Below are 18990 nucleotides of genomic sequence, written 5' to 3'. Positions count from 1 at the left end.
CAATTAAAGTATTCTATAAATTATCCTAAAGATAAGCCTTTAGAAATTCACTCTCTCAAACAATAGAATAAATATATCAAAAGGAACAATAACAGGTTCGACTGGAATGACATGCTCATGAGGAGGAGGAGATGAACAAACTTCAGGCTTAGCAAAAACTGGAGAAAAAGCCATGTTACTGCAGTGGTACTGAGGAAGGTTGTCCCACAAATCAATCAGCTAGCTCACCCTACCTAGGGTTGCTTCTAGAAGCCCCATTTATGCACACCAAGGGGCATATTATCAAGGGCCTTATCTCCGCTTTTTTGGCTTAAAAAGCCAAAGAAGCGGAGATAATGTATTAGCACTGCCTTGTAAATAGGGCGAACATGCATTAGCGCATGTTAGCAGTACCTACGCCTCGCTTTGCATCTCTAGTGGGCGTTTCCTACTAACAACACGGGAATCAAGGAGTTACAGCACTACTCCCTATCAACAAGCTGGCAATACCTACGTTAGAATCCGCGCTAACCGCAGATAACGCCGATAGCTAACGTCAGTTAAAAAGCAGACTTAGCTATACATATTATGGGAGGTGGATTCTATGGCTGAATCCACATCCCCCTATTAGCAAGGCTTGCCTTATCGCTTCCGTTGCATCGCTGGATTTCCAGCGATGTGCGCGGATTTCACCGCTATCGCCCGATTTAATATCGCCGTGGAGATATGCGTTGTAAATAACGCGATACCTCGGCGATTAAATCCGGCGATAGCCGGCGCTATGCTAAACCTGCTCAGCGATGTTTATCGCTATTTTTTGTTGATATGCTCCCAAGAGAGCTATCTGTACGAAGGAAAACTAGTCAGCAGATTTTTCTTCTGGAGGCACAAATGACACCTGATTTCACCCCAGGTTTCCGTCCTTTATTATGAGTAAGGTAGATCTGTTCTAATCTGCAGGATGTTTTTAAACTCCTTCGAGAAGAATTATATCTTGTATTGCGGTGTTAGTATAGCTATGAGTTTGAATCAACTAAACAGGACCCAGTCCAGGAGAATCCTCAATAGTTGCAATAGAATTCATCCCATTGTGTGTGGTCTTAAAGTTTAAAAGGCAAGAATAGGAATCAAACTGGTGCAGCGACCCTCAACTCTAGATCTTATATTCTCCTCCTGCAATCCTTCGTTAAGCCGCACCTTCATCAATTATCATCATCAATCAGCGCATTTCTGTTAACTTCACATAAAACCTCACACAACGCTCCCACCCTATCTCCTCAATATGATAAATTTAGAACAGTGTCCCATTGCGTTCATTATTATTTACCACAGAGCTTAAGACAAAGCTTAAGGACGCTTAAGTATAATTTAACACTAAACAATATACTATCTGGAGACATAACCCTTCCCTCACAATAAAAAAAAATGTCCTTTGTTGAAAATGCTGTTGTGTAATTTACGGTCAAAGTGGAAGCATTCTCCTGAGCATTATGATAATCTAACAACCAGCTGAGAAGGATTTTTATTAAATATCTGTTCTAAACCCTCAAGAGTCAGAAGTACCATTCAGCTGAGAAGATGGTACCTCAGTAGCACAATACATTCTAGACCTCTTTCATCAACAATTACATATATAGCAGGAGGAACAATATATCCCTTGTTGGGTCAGATATGCCCCCTGCATGGTTCTGGAGAGCGTGAACCCCAGCCCTGTGTTTATTTTCCCAGTACGCTGAAGTAGGTTTTGGATTATTTTTTTCCTCTAGTGAGCCAAACTATTAGGTGTGTTCACTTGGAGGGCTCCCTGCCATTTTGAGTAATTCCACCAACTGTTGGTCGAAGGGGAATCCACCTCTGGGATTTAAGAGAGTGGTTACTGACCTTGGTTTTAAGGACCTTGCAGAGGCGACTTCATAGATTATATATTTTAGGGACAGTTCTTTTCATTCACCTTCAAGGAGAAAGCATACCATGTTTAAAAGGCTCAGTCCATCTCATTTAACTGGTATTTTTCACCCTGTGTTGGCTGAAGGGAAAGTATATGTGTCTTGTGTGCAGTGTGAGTATGGAGCATGCGTCATGTTTAGCTGGGTATCAAAACACAAGACTGCAGAGTTTTGTGCAAGTCTGTCCTGGCCTCTGCTGGCCTGTGAGACTGTCCCTTAGAATTCCATTCCTTGCCCACATGTCTTACTATTGAGGATTGAATGGTTCTGCGAGTGGGTGTATCAGATTCCTTTCTTTGTTGCTGGCCTGCGGTATGCATCTCTAGTGCAAAGATTCTGGCTTTCTGCCTGTACCCAAAGACAGTCCCTGAACTGGCTGTTATTAGCTTAGGTAAAAATTGTAGTTGCCAATGGTCCCAACATGCATTGATCTTAGGGGAGCAATGCACCCTCTGATTGAAGGAGCCAAGCTGCCTGAACATTTGCGACCCAATGTTAAATCTGCTGCTGTACAGAATAAAGAAGAACCAACTGTTATCTACACTGTCTGTAGTTCAGGGGAAGGATCAACAACCGTAGAAACTTGTAAAGAGCTCCCTTTGCTTTCCGACCCCATTCAGTGTGCCCCTAGATGTCTCCATGAAACATGGAGGATCATCTCAGTCTTATCTCCTGGCCTGGAGACTTTTGGAGAAGTAGCTTTGTGAGGCTTTCCTAAATTCAATGCCACAGTGTTAAAATCCTTTGTGACATGATGTGGCGTGGTCCTGGTCAATATGGTCACCTCCAGTTAGCACTCCGCTCCTTCCAGCCATTAAGCCAAGTAATTTGATTTCTGAGTGGTCAACTGATTCCAATGATGCTATACATTACCTTGCAAACATCTTATGATTAGTACTGTCCTGTTTCTAGGTGAAGAAACATTTTGGTGCGGACCAGGAGTAAGCAGTGACATGACTCAACAACTTAGGATTATCAGGCTTTTTTCCCTTTTTATGGATACCTTTTTCAAGTTACATAGGTTGATTGTTCAGAGATATAAGGGACACATGGAGAATGCACATCTATTAATGCCATTATTCCCTGCAACATGTTAAACATGTCTGATGGAATATATTCACAGTAAGTAATCTGAATTGAATTCTCTCTTCAATTTTTTTTTTAGCTATGAACAAGGTTTCATTGAAGTTGATCATTTCATTTCTCGTTTATTATTATTCAATAAAGGTCACGGTTTCACAGAATTAAAATATGGAAAAGAGTACCAAGGCCTTTTTAGTTAATGGTCAATCTTGAAAGATTCAACAACAACCATATACAATAAAAGAAATAAGAACAAAGTGTGATGTGCTAGAGAAGAATTTGCCAGAAGACTGGGAAAAGCAGTGTAGAATCATATCACCTACTTTTGCTGAAGGGTAATGGCAGGCACATTAAGCATTTGCTTGCTGGGAATATTAACCTGCGTACTAACGTAGATAAGAATAGCAGACAAAACTGAGTTTGGGTTCCACTAATCATACCAGTGATAGTTCATAAACCCAATCACTACCTAAAACTCATCTCACTCAAATACTGCTCATTGGGTTGTGGGGTAGTAGGGGCCCAACTGGCTTTCTGTCTTGCATTTGCTCATTGGCAAAGTCCTTCATGCCAGGGGGTGTAGAAAGCCTATTTCCAGACTGGTTTCTTGAAGATGCGAAAACCTTTTCAGCCGTGGGTCAGCCACACTGGCACTATATACCCTACTAACTACCCCGCCTCATGGTCCAAGCATCAAACCCATAAATAGCTATTTGTAGAAGCAGTGATGGGAACATCTCGAAGTCACAGACTGAATACTTCTGCCAACTTGACAGAGGTTACTCTAGACAAACTTATGTGAGAACTGACATTAATACAAACGACCATTGGGTCTCCAGGCAGCCTGGAGCCTGTTATGTTAGTGACTTAACAAGAAAAAATTGAGAATAGAGCAAACAAGACGACCATGAGCATTTACTAAGCACTCTAGAAACAACTGTTTTGGGCATAGCACAACCACGGCCCTACAACTGCAATACAAGGCCTGGTGTCTCCTCTACAAACCTCACGCAATTACCACTCTTCTTTCCTCAATGAAGACTCAGAGAGAGGCTTGAATCAGTCACAAGATAGAGCGCAGACAGAAGGGGGAACAAATCAAAGAGATAAATCTAAGTCTCCCCTGAAATCATTAAGTAGAACACACACTGCTTATTCTTATCACTCTCTTGCTCTATCCACACACTATTCAAATGTAATATATGGTTTGGTCTTTCTCCCATTTTTTGGACTATCACAATCTTAGCAACATAAACCTTTGGTGCAGGGGGAGGAATTACAAATTGATGCAGCGTAATGGATTTATATGTTCCTTCCAATAAGGCCCTCCCACCTGCTTTTGCACTATGAAAAAGGTTATCTATAAAATTTACTTATAGAATGCCTGGTATATGAAACTGAACATTTTGTGAGTGGTAGAGAAGAAAAGTTACATATCCCTGTTGAATGCTTAGCCTCGCAAGTCGTTGAATTTTACTCTTGGAAAAGCGCAGAGATCTATTCCACCCTTATTTATAATCAAGCACTCTCAAGTTCGAATATGCTCAATAGAAATAAGATGAAGTAACTTTCAACCAAGCCATCCGCTCATGATATTTGAGTCTGGCTGTTTACACCTTAGTTGGACTTGGTCATGCACCTGAAATATCTATCACACATCTGTTAACCCCCTTCCAACTCGCACATGCACCTACTACCCATTTTAACTTTTGTGGTCGCTCTCTTCTCATTGGCTCTGGCTCCTGTAGTTACACATGTATTGTTCTCCTCCCTAGTACAGAGTTATTCCTTAATTGCCTGGATTTTCGTCCATTGCTTGAGGCAAATCTCTACCAATAGGCTATGATCTCTGGATGCTGTACAGGATAGATGTTCACCTGCTATTCACTTACTGCACCTAAATACTTTATGCCCTCCCAATATAGGAATCATATTCTTAAAATATCTTTAAATATAAATGGACTGGTCCACTTTCTATATTCCAAGAGTGCATAAAGCTATTTCCTCACTAGATTCGAAAAATTCCAACATTGCCCGTATTCCAGAGACACATCTTGCACCAAGTGATTTGGACAAACTGAAAAGAGACTGAGGGGGATGAGTAACTGGTAGTTGCCAGTAGCCAAAACTGACAGAACACTGCTTCTCAGTCTGACCCAACCTCAATTGACAACGTTAAGTAGACCTTTTATTTGGCAAATCCCTGCAATTCAGCATCATAAAGTACTGGATTGACCATCTGGGTCAATATGTAGCAGTGAACATAGACTTTCTTGGGACTAAGTGCATAGTGGGTTTGACTTATCTACCAATCACATCTACAACACAGCTTTTCTGAAATCTCCCTAGAATCTTTATTGAATTCAGACACACCAGGTTAATCATAGGAAAGAGACTAGAACATGCTAACAATAGAAATCATACGCAACATGGCGGGTGACCAAACTATTTAATCAATAGTGCCTCATATGCCCTAGTGAAAGAGAATATACACTGGTGTTATGTATACATGGCTTATGTACTAGTAGTTACTACTTTTTGACTTGTAATTCAACTCTCCCGCAAATCACACATTGTTTGATACGGAAAACATAGCCCTGCATTACAAACATAGCCTAACTATTATCAAATAGAGAGCGCCTATCAATGAAAAAAGCTACTTTGAGAAACCACTTCAAAACATACATTGACCAGAATAAGGATCTTACCATCTGTGCAGATGTTGTAGGAAACTGGTTAGGCCAATCCTAGAGAGGAGCTGATGAGAGATGCAACTTGGCTAAATGCAAATCAAAAACGGCAAGGGAGAGGAAATGGTATGTATTATATGGTGTGGTTGGGCAACTTAACCATGCAATACACAAACCCCCCTTAGGGCTTGTAGGTGTTTTATCAAACCTTCAGCTCAACCCTGTGTACCTGTGGCTCAGAGTAGCAAGGTTTACACAAAGGAACAATTATATTTATAAAGAATGTAAACAGCATCAAAACAAATGTAGAAGGAATCAACAAAATACCAAGGAAATCTTACACCATTTTATAAAATAGATTGTATTTTTAGACACCACAATGAAAATGATCCACTGAAGAGTTCCGGAGATACGGCATTTACAAAGTATAGTAAATCAAATCATTTCAGTCAACTGCAAACAAGCACTGACAAATTCAACTAATTTGACACAAAGTTTTCACTAAATGTTTGGACTAGGTGTAATGTGGTCACTTAGAGTCACTATAGGTAACCAACTTCAGTTGGGTGCCAGCAAGGTCCTCAGAAGCAGTTACCTCAGCAGGTTTAGTAGTATTCAGTCCGTTCCAGCCACTTTTATCCTTTGCAGGCAGGGCAAGACTAGGATCCCAAAGCAGCCCTGGCAAATCTGATCAGACCAGCCCGCCCTATGGTCCATAGTGAGCGTGCGCCGTATGCTTGACCACAGAAAGGGGTGGTTTGGGAGTCTCCCACCCCCTCAAAAATTTGGAAAAATGGTTCACTCTACAGCACATTTTTTATTATATATTCAAATGTATTAACTGACCTTACAGTGCATCAGGATGCCCAGTCATATCCACAGACATTCTTACAGAGAACACAAAAAATAAGATGTGAAACGTGAATTTAAATGTACCATGCTTATTCATAATATAAAAACAGTGTAAACAAGTGATTCAAAACTCACTTATCCTCAAACAACTGAGCAAATGTTTAGCGGAAAATTTTACAAAACAATGAGCAGATATCAAATTATTTCCATATCCAGACTTTTCTAAACAGAGCTATAATACAAAGGTCAATATTAGAGATTAGGATTGGAGCTACCTGGTGGGACACAGAGACCCTGGCATAGTGTGCAGCTCCCACTCACTCTCTTTATGAGCTGTAAAAGATGTGCCTTTTTTGTGGCTAGTACGCAGATCCCGCAGCACTGTAGGCTTGTCCAATGCAGCTTCAGTAGCATGTACAACTTTAGAAAAGTAAACATAGCCACCAACCATTATACCCCCTTGAATTTGTGAATGAAAAACATGTTAGTGTCCTTTACTGGGAATATGCCTTTGATGTTTATTTATTCCAATAAGCCTGTTTCAAAGTGCTCACGTATTGTCAGAACACTGGACAACAGCATTGTGAGATTATTATTTGGCTTGGATCACACAGTTAGTTAAATTAGGAGACCCAAAACACTGCTACTTGCTCCAAAATCTATACATATAAAACCAAAAAAAAGGGTAAGAGCAGACTGCCTCACATCCCCAGCACTCAGTTCAACCCAATGTATCCCTCCACCCCTGCACACCAGGGTGTGCTTTATAAATTAGTCCTTAAGCTCCCAAGCAGCCTGAGCCTTCCCCTCACAGCTCCCCGTAAGTTTGTGGTGGGAACCCCAAGACAAACACCTCCATTTTGTAGCCCCAGCTTCTCTGAGCCCTAAACAGCCCAGTGAGCAAAGACAAAGTAGGTGGTATTTTGCTGTGTATTTTGAAATTTTCCTCTAGAGGTGGCTGTTTAATTTTATCTACTGGTTTCTGTGCAATCGGTACTTTTAAAACTGCTGTTTTCTTCCACCCAAGACTGTTTAAATTTTGATCCTAGTTTTCCCCTAGACTGAGCGAAGGCCTCCAGAAGGCAACCATCCTCCCACCACATTTTTCTACAAGCTAAAAGGCAAAACACACGCTAGGGCCTAACCTGGGTGTGTGTAAAAGACTGCTTAATCTGTTTTGTGGTTAAAACTGTGTTTATATGTAGCACTCGTTTTTAACTAGAAAAGTGATTTGTTAAAGTGTGCAAAAAGCAGTACTTTGTAGTGGCTTTAGATATAGGCCTTACCCGCAGGGTTGAACAGGAACTGCAAAGAAAGGATTTAGCCTGTCTGTAACAAAGGAGATTCTGACTTCAGGAGCACCTTTCTGGACCCTTGCACATCAGCGTGTGCTTAGGGTCACATTCCCCTTACATAACTTCTTACTGGTTGCATCAGTGCTCTGACTGGTTCCTAGGGATAAGGATTATATTGGACTTCGGGCTGGATATCTGATTGGCTAATAGGATCAGGGCTGTGATTGGTTGATATGGAATGTAACTATTTGCCAACGGAGCGGCCACGCTTTTACAGAGTGAAATAACAGGTCGGCGTTTTTACTATCAGACCAGGTAAAAAGGCATGTTCTGTCCATGGGATCAATCAGTCGATTTTTATAGCACAGCCTGCAAATAGGCTGGGAGTCTCGTTTTACGTGCGTCCCACCCAGGGTGGCACAACAAGGTTGCAATCCCTGGGGGACCCTTTAATTTATATGCCATGGATACCATTTACTGGGGATTTACAAGCAAGTCAGGTTATGCCAATTGGGAACGAAGCAATTAAACATGCACTATTTTAAGGATCAACAGGGGTGTGGAATTCCTATAGCCCAACTCCCAGGACATATTGTTTTGGGTCAAGGACAACCAATTTTATGTTAATTTTGTCCCTAGAACAAGTTGTCCCAACCCCCCTGCAGCACAAATCCTTTGGCTGACAGTTTACAGAACCACATTATGGATCAGGGATGGGCACGGTCTGCAGTTAAGTTAATATTTGTGTCCATATGTTAATGCCGTTCAAACTTGTATTTATAGTTCGATAATACAAACCCTTTCTTATGAGGGTACGCGCCCCAAGGAAATGTAACTCTGGCAACACTGACAGGCGTTCCAGTGTAAAAATGTGCACACGGGTTAGCAAAGTTTAACAATATGATTAACAATGCTCCCAGAATGCGCTCTAATTAGATGCAGATCTCTGCAGAAGCTCGAAAGCAAGATTGATATTCCTTTCAAAATAAAATGTTCACAAAAAGATGCAACTAGCAAAAAAATGTTTTGGCATCTACTGTGCAATTGTAGGTAACATTTCTTTGAAGCATCATTTAGTAAAATGTGTTGATGCATGCTAGTATTTCCAAACAGTATTCAAAATGGAAAATCAGTACACCCAGTTTCAAGAAGGTAATAGAAAACATGAAAATAAACAAGCATTGGCAAAGCCAATTTGTCTGCTTATGGTCAGCCTTTCAGTTTTGTCAATGCATGTCTTGTTTTGATATGGCTTTAGTAAAACTTTATGGGAGCTGACATGCACTCACCATTATAACAACCATAGGCAATAATATTTTCCAGTCTTAAAAAGCACACATTGTCACTGTAGTCCCTGGCACTGAACAAAGCTATGTTGTGTGCCAATATGCTCCTTGCGAAAGAGCATAAGCCAGTCAATAGATAGAGAGATAGACTTTTAATAAAAACAAAAAGTCTTGGTTAACTGTAGACCTAATTAGGAGCCCAATTCTTAAGGAAATTCACAAAATTGCACCTTTTGTATATTTCTTGCACTAATGCTTACTTACTGCGATCATGAATTCACAAGAGTTTACAGAAGTAGGCCAGGAAATTGCACTCCTAGAAAATATTTGTGAACTGCTTTTTAGCACAAGCAAATATTCATGTGTAGATTTACTCATGCGAAAATCTGTTGAGCGTTTACAAGTTCACTTTCCCTTCAACCACTTTTTTCCCCAACCATGGAAGACGTTTTACTTCTGCCATTGTCAGGAGTGCATTTCCAACCTTTTTCAGTGTGGGAAAAGATTAGACAAGAGCTGGTGAAAACCCCTAAAAACATGCTAGTAGGTAGGTTTGCACAAACTCAAAAGGGCATTCCAACCCTGGAAAAATTGCTTAACACTGCCTCCAGCCCCGTATGTAGATCTGCAGAAAGGAGGCAAAATAAGGGAACTGCTAGAATTCAACCCTTACTATAGTATGAGCCCTGGCATAATCCGAAAGGATAATACCAGAGCTTTTATGTAATGAGATTGCTGCCATCGTTTGTCGCCGCACTACGTGGCACCAACGGGACAAGTGGTTTTTTGAAGCAACCTGTCCCATGGACAATTAGATGTTTTGATAAATTCTACACCCGTGTCAGATCTCTTTAGCAGGGCTCAGGGCATTTAATAGCCATTACACCAGTACCTAGCGGTCAAAATGGGGGGGTGAGGGTGAAAGCGAAGGTAAACTTGCAAAAGGTCCGTTTCCTTACAATAAAATAATCCTAGAGAGGGAAATTGGGGCTCTTACAGCCAAATACTGTGTGAATCCAGCTCCCAACTTACTGCAGCAATAGGAAAGGAAAACATTTAAGCTAAATATGTAGCTCAATTCAAACAAAAGAGCAGAGCAAGCCCTTAATCATGAGAAACGTCATTATGAGAAAGGAAAGCAAGTGGTCTACAAGTGGCACAACTTAAGCAGAGGGGTGCCAGGAGTCCCATCCCTGCCATTGGAGATCCCTCCCACACACTGATTTCTCACCCAGTTGAGATGACAGAGGTATTTGCCTCACATTTCTACAGTCTTTTTAGTTCAGATTAGGTGAAGATAAGAGCACTGGAGGAAGATTTCCTATCACAAATGTTCCTGTCCTGGCTGACATATCAGGGTAGGAGACTGTTGGATGGGACGATCACTGAAGATGAGCTCTCAAAGGTCAGAGATAAGCCGCAGGGGATGATGATTTACAGAGCGAATTACAGAGGACCGATAAAACATTAGTAGTGGCCTCTATGTTGCTGGCCATTTACAAAAAAAAGCATAAGATTCTGGCCATCTTCCACTGCAAATTTAAGACAACACCAAGGCTCCTCCACAAACCCACGAAAGAGCCTTTGCAATGCACCAGGTACAGACCGATTTATTTTACACACCTTGGAACATGCACATATTGGTCAGGATTTCAAAAGTAAGGGGAAATGGTTCTCTACATCGTCACAACTCAAATACACTAAGGAATTCTTTTGTCAGAAAATGCTTCTATCTGTAGAGAAATGAGACGGGGCTTCCTCCTATTGTAACCCCTGATCCTCCTTGCCTTAGAACCACTGAAGGCAAGTAATCTCCAAGCAGATACCATCATGGAGATTTGGACTGCAGCAGATTGTACTAAATTATTATTATATGCAGATGCCATCCAACTCACACTTAAGGACCCCAGAACGTTAATCTCCTACTTAGTAACACGGATTCTTTCTTTGTTTTCTCAGGTTAGAAGATTAACCACAACCAAAGTGAGGTCTTTCCTCTCACCAAGAGCACCATTAGGCCTGTAGTTGGCGGCTACAATCCAACTTAGTGTACCTAGAAGAATTCATTAATAGAGGACTCCTAAGGAAGATCGCATACAATCTATGACGTCTGTGATTTTTCCATGTGGTTTACCCTACAGTTCTCCTTGTAAAGCAGGGTCCAAGTCATCCAATTGGTAGTGGCCCTGTGATACAATTGCCTTGGGGGGGGCGATTACCTTTAGCTATTCCTAGGAAAACTTTAACCATGGAAAAACAGAACAGGGACTATATGTGGGCATGCAGAAGCACACACTTAAACCTGGGATGTTATACACAGGCATGGTGTCAGGAGGTCTCATTCTTGTGCTTTCAACTGTCACAATTGACCTAGCCACACCCAGCTGTAGGGGCCCTCCCATGTGGGCAAAGATTAAAAATGCACAGATGGGTAACGCTCATGGCCTATCCTTACTTTACTGTAACTTTCCCCAGTGACGGACCTCCGAACCCATTAACAAATAGGGCTATAAGGGTCTCCAAGACGTTGTCATATTGGCGACAGCACATGGGACTCTATAAGGGTATTTAAATACACCAATGGCACAATGCTTATATTGAAAATGATGCTTTCAAGATAAGGAGCGAAACCTGTTACTGGTGACTGTGGTCCACATTTGAGATAGGAACCATTGAGAACATGCTTTGCAGGACCCGACTGAAATCATTTTAACAACTCCACACTGAATTTCATTTACCATCGACTAAAATCTGGAGATACAGATACCTATCCCATTCCATTAGGAGTAGCTTTGGGTCTGGTCTTTACAAGCCATTGTCCTCTATAATCCTATTACATCAAACAAGATTTGGCAAAGATTGAAGCGCATCGTCAAGCTTTTATAACACTCTAATGCACTCTTTTGCAAGCCTATATTAAAACGGACGATACTTCATTGGCAAGCAAAACTATCAGTTGAATATATCGAAGAGGACTGGTCCTAGTTATTAAGCAGATATGACAGAACTACGAGGGTCTACACTTAAATCCGCTTATTTAAAAATACTGCACAATTGGGACTAGACTCTGGGTAAACTGTATAAGGAAAAGGTGTGGACAGAATTTCTGCTAGGAATACAAGGCCCTCAAATGCCACCTGGAGCCGTATTACAGAAGGTGCCCCGGGGTGCCCCCCCCCCCTTCCCTCCCTTTTTTGCAGGAACATCAAACTCCACCCCCATTATACTCTTCCACCACCACTTTCAATTTTGCGTTAATCCAAATTGTAATGGAGAGTGACATGGCACACCTTCTTAACATTATATGAAGGAATACTTGCTTAGGTCTTTGTTAGAAACCCTTTTCATTCTTCTTACATGAGTTGTGTAATCTTGACTGTGGTTATTACTCTTAGGTTCTGCTCATGACGGGACCTTAATTTTGTTGTTCTACACAACTGTATATAGCTATTAAGCTGATAATTTTTCCTTTTTTATCACCAAATTCTCCTGGTATGTGGCCATCAAGGCACCGAAAAAAAACATTTACCGTGACTTGCAATTCTTGTCATAAAGCACTGTTAATGTTTAATTCACCCCAAAACACGAAAACGTTAACCACAATCAGCTGTTACCAAGATATTGTACGTACAATCTTAATTCATATGACAGTCACTGGGTCTCTGTTCCAGGATGACCAAGAGTCCCCCAACTTTGGGGGCTTCCATAGTATGCAGTTTGGTGCCTCAGACATCTGAACCTTGCACGCTTCACCCCACTTTGTGAGCATCCACCAAAACTAGGATATCCTCCTTTCACTGTTGCCAGCTGTTACCTCGATAGATGTTTTACTATATTTATCTTTATTCACTTTGACACAAGTACATATGTTAACTTACTAGATGCTCCCACTAGAAGTTTACTTGCTTGATACTAAGAAGCAGAGTTAACAGCATGGCACACACGCTTAAGTGAATTTTTATGATATACAATTTATCCTCAAAGTCCACCTTTCCAGGTCGGCCCATCGAAGCTGCATGATCTCAAGCATACGGAGCAAAACAACTTCCAGTTAGTATAATTTTTATTTCAAGATTTAGGACTAATATAAAACTCAGTACATGAAATAGCAGAGGGATAGGTACTCAAGTTTAGTCTGTGGTCTATTCTGGGTCCATTTCTCCTAAACGTCCAACATATTAATCTCCCAACTCATTCTGAAGGTATGATGGCCATGTGCTTGATATGCAGTCACACCTTGTTAGCTGAGATCACCTAATGTACTTCCATGTGTGGGGCAGGTAGGAAGCTTCTAAAACTGACCACAACAGTGAGTTAGATTCAGGGTCCGGAATAGGGATATATTTAGGGTCCAAGGCTCTAGGCCCCCCAGGACTTCCATCTTATACACATACAATACACATACAAGCAACAGCACTTGTCTCCTGCTACAATTTAAAGAACACCCCTCCTCTCACTGCTGTGCACTGCATCTTTCAGGTGCACCAAAGAGACCAGCAGATAGGGATGCCGAACACTCTGCAAAGCTCCTTTAGAACTTAACTTTCAACTTCACACAAAGAACTGAAAATATGCAGATTTTGCATGGTTTGCTCAAAATATATATAAGAATCAGAGCTACCGTTTTCTCCATTTCCTTGTAGTCAACTAATAAAGCCTAGGTAAACTTTATGAGCAGAACAAGTCTGAGATCAAATCACATCCAAACACTCACACACATACTTGTCTTCAGGTCCAAGGTGAACCAAAGAAGCAGCACACTCAAGTTCTACATAAAGCAGAAAACAGCCTGGCAGAGGACGTCACTTTCAGTGCATGTATTAAGAACAAAAACTGAAAAGGTTAAATAAGTTAGTCATAACCAAGATATAATGAAAACAAATTTAAACCGTCATCAAAATCCGGTTTGCCAATGCAAAAACTTATGGCAAACTCTTGGCCTTGAAACAATGAAGGAAGTACAGAACAAAATGTATGACAACAATGATGATCATTAACTATTTGGTAAAAGAACACCCTTCATCCAATGTGTACATTTAGAAGCAACTAGATATTCAAATCATCTGAATAATATTTTTTGAATCAAAAACAATTTGCACTATATAAAACTTTTCAAAAAGAAAAAAAGTTTTTGAATTTCAACGGATTAAAGTTCCAAGTAAATTTAGTGGGCTGCAGCACTCATTGTGCTACTCAAAGTAGCCCACTAAAACATATCTCAGGCCTTCCATTGCAGCATGTAAGGCAGTTTTAAACTACCATTTCAACCAGCCAAAATAAACCTTTTACAGGCCTAAATGTTCCTTTTTAATATTTGTAAGCCCCCCCCTATGGTAGATCCTGGCTCCTCACAGGGCAGTGTGTGTGGTACTTAAAAAGTAGTACATGTATATTTGATGTTTTACTTGTACTGGTATTTAAAAACTCCCAAAGTCGTTTTTTTGCTGTTGCAAGGCTGGTCCCTGTAGTATACTGGTTTACCTTATTACTTTTAATAAATGATATTCCGTTGAGGAGTAGCTACAGAAGTGGCTCCAAGGGTCATTTGGCTGACCTCCTTTTAAAACTACAGAGAAACAACAAGCTTCCTTTTCCTGCAACAGTCCTGCTGATCAAAACAATCACAGGACCGTGCTGTGGCCTAAACCTGCCAACCTGTCAATCTTTAAGGGCCTCCCCTGAGGGGATTAAGAAAGGTCCTCCTGTGGGGGATTGGGACTTAAAGGACTAAAGTCAGAAGGTAACATCTTTGATCAGGAAAAACCTGGTTAGTGTATCTTACTTGCGCTCCCTCGCGGTCCACGTCAAATTCTGTCTAGGGCCTGCTATGACCATTGTCTACTACTGGCACTTTGTGCTCTTTGTTGTAGTTTTACTTAAAAAATAAATCAGAACTATATTTTCGGCATTTGGTGTAATTCTATCTATTACATTTTACTCTATTTTTCAAATTTGTTTTGGGATTTCTATTGTTTAACATTCTGACGTAATTACTGTGTTAGTACTGCACAAATACATCACACATTGCCTCCAAGTTAAGCCAGACTGCTTTGTGGGAAGCTACCAGAGGGTTAATCACAGGTTTATTTAGTGGCTTTTGTGGGTCACCTTGACAAGGATTGTGATTTGAGGTGGGTTTTCACTCCACTCCAAGCTAATACTCCCAAATTCTTACACTGCGTTTTTCATCATGTATATTCCAAAAGTTTGTAAGATGGGCGGTAGGCTGTTATGTGAGGTACGTAAGGCCTTATAATGAAGGTTTATAAAATGTTAATGTTATGTTTTTGTCTCTTTCAGGTTGTGTTTCTGGACTGTTTCGGCAGCTGTAACCTTCTGGGTAAATGGTATTTCACTTGTGCATTGGAAGGTCAAGCCGGTGGTATAACAGCCATTAGGAAGATGCCTGGGTTTGAGGACAGATTCATTTGTTGTAGAAGGGTGGGGTAACAGCAGGATGTGATGGGGTCAGTTGTTTCCATAGGTGAGTTAGGGACATGCAGAGCCTGTACTGATTTGTTATGGATACATCTTAGAGAGAATGATTTGGCTCAACGTTCTTGTTTGGCATTGTTCAGGATAATGATAAGAGAGTTGGACAGTACTAGGAGTTCTTGTGTAGGGGCGTTTGTTTCATGGAATGAGTTGGTGCAAGGAGGAGTTTGACAGTAAGCTTTAAAGTACAGTGTGATCAAGGGAGACAAAAGGTTCAGGTAGATGCAGATCTTCTGCGAAGCGCATGGGACTGCAGTAGTGCAGAACAGGAATATGGTGCAGGAGCAATTTAAGCTGTTCAGGCGTGATGAAGTACCTCTTTCCTTTTTTGGGGGAGTAAGCATTAACTTCCTGCACTCAGGCATTTTTTGTTAAAAGCTTTCAGTTAGATTTTGGTGTGGATGCTGGTAATAGATGGAGGGTGCTTTTTGAGCAGCAGCCTCATTCCGTGGTGCAATTTGTGTAGGGGGACAGGAGACATCAAGGTAGGGCTTTCTTGGTAGCGAAATAAGCAGTCGTGAGCTAATAGTACAGAAAGGCTGGGGTGTTGCAAGGCAGACATTTGCAGCTCGGAGGCAGGAGGATGCGAGTTCGAACAGAAACATCAAGAGGGAGCTCTGAAAGAGGTTGACAGACTATAAGTGTGAACCGTGGCGGACAAGAGAGGGGTGTTGGCTGAAAAGATAGTGGCCAGAGAGGAGGCAGAAGTAAATTGAGAGCGGAATGCGTGATGTTGCCCCATTTTTTTTGCAAACAGGTTTTTTTATTAAATGATAATAAGGTGATTAGTGACATCATAACAATAATGCTATAATTGCAGTTCGGATCTAGCGTTCGGTTTTAAAGTCATACATATTAATCGCAGGTTGTCGTCCCGGCAGGAGAAATTTGCCTTGTGCCAACACAAGGCAACAATGAGATATCTAGTACAATTATAGGCCTTCCGGCTCCGCGGTTCCAGTTCTATCATCGCCAGACATACATCAACTCTATATTCAGCTTCACAATCAACCCCAAGTAAATCAACAGGAGAACTCCCCACCCCCCCACCTCCCGCCAGGTGACCACCCTCCCCACCCCCCAGGTATGTCGCTTATACGTTTGGATCCCTGCTTATTGACGCTAATCAGCTCCACAGGGCATCAGGTGTGCTATTCCAGATGTTGTAGTTCCCCAGGTTTGGCCCTCTCCCACCAGGAAGCTCATCCCACACCGTGACCACGCGGGTACCTATCAGGGACAGCCAGGGTATCAAGCACTCAATTTCCCACAGCTGGGTCCACTCCGCCAAGGGGTATGTCGGTGTCGTCCCTCGGCTGTTTCAGTACCTCCACCAATGCCACCCATACTTCGCTGCCTCTAGGGACTTTTCACTCCCAGTTCTCTGGGCCATCTGCAGCCTGAAGATCCCTTCGCAGTCCGCCCATCTTATAAGCTCCCTCGTCCAATTCAGCACGCTTGGGGCAGTTTTCGCCTTCCAATGGCTAGTAAGTTCCCTTTTGGCCAATACCAACCCCAGGTCTATAAATTTGCTGGTGACTTCACTCCTGGCAGTATGGGGGAACCAGTGTAGGAGGCGACACGGTGTCAGCGCTATGTCGCGGTCTGTCGTGTCCCCTAGCCTAGCCGTCACCATTCTCCAGAACTCACTCAAAAGCGGGCAGTCCCAGAGCATGTGTAAGAACCCCACGTTTTCCAGGTTACATCTTGGGCAAGCAGAGCAGGTTCCAAAGTATTCATTGATTTTAAAAGGTAAGCACTATGGAGAACAAAGAAATTAATCAACTGGAAGCGCGCATTTCTAGAACTTTTCCAAGCTCTTTCCACCAGTTCCCTCCCATGGTTTCTCATTGATGGCCTCGCCTAAATCTGCCTCCCATTTGAGTCGTAGTGCCGTCAGGGGTCGTCGCATCCCCTGCATGATACGTTGGTATAGACAAGCGACCGCGTTAATCGTTCCACCTGCCATCACTATATAGTGACAAATCAGGGAGGTCGGTGGTTCCGCCAGCCCCTCTCGCCAATGTTTACGGAGAGCTGCTGTCAGAGCAGCATGCAAAAGGAAGTCCCTTCGTGGGATGTCAAACCTCTCCAGCAAATCATTAAAAGGAAGCAGGGTGCCATCTTCATAGAGAACTCCAATAGTAGAGCTCCCAGCCTTTCCCCATGCTCGTAAACCTTGCCAGTCCCCACCATGGGGCAGTGCTTCACAGATCATCAGCGGGATCTCCGGCGCATAGAGGATTCTCGTCTGTGCCTGCCCACAGGCCCAATTCCAACAGCGACGCACCACTCGCACATCCGAGGGAGCCACCCCATCCCTCCAAGGGAGGTGCAATAACACGCGGGACAGGAGCCGCAAATTCGGGTCCAAACTCCCAGGATCCTCCACATTCCAGAGTCGTCCCGCCATCCATTGTGTGAACCACTGCAACTGGGCTGCATGATAGTAAGCCTTGAAGTCCGGTACCGCAAAGCCCCCCTCTACCCTGGGTCTCATCATGGTGGCGAGCGCCACCCTCCGTCTCCCGGTGCCCCCCAAAAACCCCATGATAAGGGTGTTGAGTTGGGCAAAAAGTCTGTGCGGGATCCAGAGGGGCAACAATCCAAAATAGCAAAGCATTCGAGGTAGATTGACCATTTTTAACAGTGCCACCCTGCCCACCACCGACAGCGGGAGGGTTCCCCAGAACTCAAAATTACTTTTGGTACTCCGTATCGCTCGACCTATGTTGCCTTCTAGTAGGTCAGCAGGGTTGTGATATATTTTAACGCCCAAATAAGTCCGGCACCTGTTTTCCCACACCACCCCCCTCTGTTGCTAGTGGTCCAACCCTGCGATGATGCCCCATGATGGCGTGACTGAAAATGTTGAAGAGGATAAAGACTGGTAGTGTTTTGGACAATTAGTGAGACCAGGTTTGTTAATTCTTGTAATCTGTAATATTTATTAACTCTAGCTGATATATGGTCATATTAAAGGGACTTTTACTCTCTCACTGGCTGTCTGTGAATGCATCTACACCATAGCCCCCAGATTTATCATGAAACAGTCTCAATACGACAGCAACATTATAAAAAAAATTTTTTTTTTTAAATGATAGGTGTAGCGAGAGACTTACTCTAACTGTTGTCATAGAGTTGTCGATTTGTGTGCATTCTGTGTGGACTAAAATATAACTTCAACAATGCACGTGCCACTCATTGAATGCAGTGGGGAGGGTATACAAGCTAAATAGGTAGTGGATTACCGGTTGCTGCACTAGTACACAAAACATGCCTGTTTTAGAATGCAATTGAAAGAAGTTTACACAATAGTAGGTTGCCAAAACATTAGACAGTTTCATTAAAAAAAAAATACACA

The 18990-nt window shown here is 42.2% G+C and overlaps 1 protein-coding gene across 2 annotated transcripts in view; it reads right to left on the bottom strand.

The window, feature by feature from the left end:
- MTUS1 (microtubule associated scaffold protein 1) overlaps positions 1 to 18990 on the bottom strand; it is a 1021263-nt gene that overhangs the window by 1001171 nt on the left and 1102 nt on the right. The window lies entirely within an intron of this gene.

The sequence above is a fragment of the Triturus cristatus genome, chromosome 2_2, assembly GCF_964204655.1.
Source record: "Triturus cristatus chromosome 2_2, aTriCri1.1, whole genome shotgun sequence".
Classification (NCBI taxonomy): domain Eukaryota; kingdom Metazoa; phylum Chordata; class Amphibia; order Caudata; family Salamandridae; genus Triturus; species Triturus cristatus.
The sequence above is the reverse complement of the archived record's forward strand: the minus strand, read 5'-3'. Positions and strand labels throughout refer to the sequence as shown.